Source organism: Anopheles marshallii, assembly GCF_943734725.1.
Source record: "Anopheles marshallii chromosome X unlocalized genomic scaffold, idAnoMarsDA_429_01 X_unloc_133, whole genome shotgun sequence".
Lineage (NCBI taxonomy): Eukaryota > Metazoa > Arthropoda > Insecta > Diptera > Culicidae > Anopheles > Anopheles marshallii.
In genome coordinates this window covers 21,227-22,500 of record NW_026525706.1, presented here as the reverse complement: position 1 = coordinate 22,500, position 1,274 = coordinate 21,227, and positions in this window count along the sequence as shown.

Here is a 1,274-nt window from a genome sequence, read left to right as displayed (position 1 = left end):
GTTCTGCCAGCGCGAGAACCTCCGCTTCCGTGACGGGTCGCAGCCTCTCCTCGTCAGCCGTTCGCTCGATGGCTGGCCACTCGAACGGGGGATGCAGCGGGAAACAGGGCATCCACGATCGGCTCCAGCACTGTCCGGTCCGTCTCCGGCGGGGTGCGACCACGCAGCTTGGCCATCACCCACCTTGTATCCCAGTCCGAATACGTCGCTGTCGACTCCGTCGATCAGCTCTTGGAGCTTCTCGTTTCGACTCTCCTGGATCCCGCGCTGCAGCCCTCTACGAAGGTCCTGCAGACGCCCAAGCCGCGTCCCGTTCTGTTGGCCCCTTCCGGCCCACGATGCCTCTCTCCGCCTCCTCGCACTCACGCCTCATGCGTTCCTGGCGGCTGACGGAACTTTGGCGGGCCCACTCGCTCCATCGTCCTGTCGCAGGCCAGGGACAGCGCTCCTACCAGCGCGTCAGGCGTGTCCGCTTCTGCAAATCGACAATCAATCAGCGCAGCCTGGTATCCCTCCCTGCAGAAAGTCGACGTCTTCCAGCGAACTCCTGCATGCTGCGGGAGGCGAGACGACTGCGTCCGATGGTGTTGTTTCGTACGCTGCTGCGGTGCTGACCGTCTCCCCGGAACGCCCACGGAGAACTCCACGTACCGGTGGTCGCTGTACGAATATCGCTGGCTGACCCTCCAGGTGTCCTCAAGGGCGACCGTAGAGCTCGCGAAGGACACATCTACAACGCTCTCGCGCGCGACCCCATTGCCCTTGAAGGTGGGCACGTTGCCGCGGTTGAGGACCTCCAGCTGCAGATGGTCGATAGCGCCCTTGAGGATGTGCCCTCTCGATGTTGTGCGGGCACTCCCCCAGTCCGTACTCCATGCATTAAGATCACCTGCCATCACCAGGTGCTGATGTCCCACCAACGCCATCTCCACCGCCTCGAGATAGGCGACGAAGTCCGCTGGTCCGGTGTTTGGCGAGACGTAGCAGCTAGCGAATGTCACTCCTCCCACTGTGGCCACCACCAGCCCAGGATGAGCGCTTTCCCATAAACGCTGTATGGGATAAGCCCCGGTGGCGACCACTGCCACACTCTGCGCCTCATCCACCGCCCATCTGCCGTTGTCCCGAGGCGGCTTATATAATTCGCAGGCGATGACAACGTCCACCCCCAGCTCCCGCGCCGTCTGCAGCATCAGGTCCTGCGCTGATCTGCTGCGCCCGAGGTTGATCTGCAGGACCTTTATCGTTGTCGAGGACAGGACGGATGTCCCACC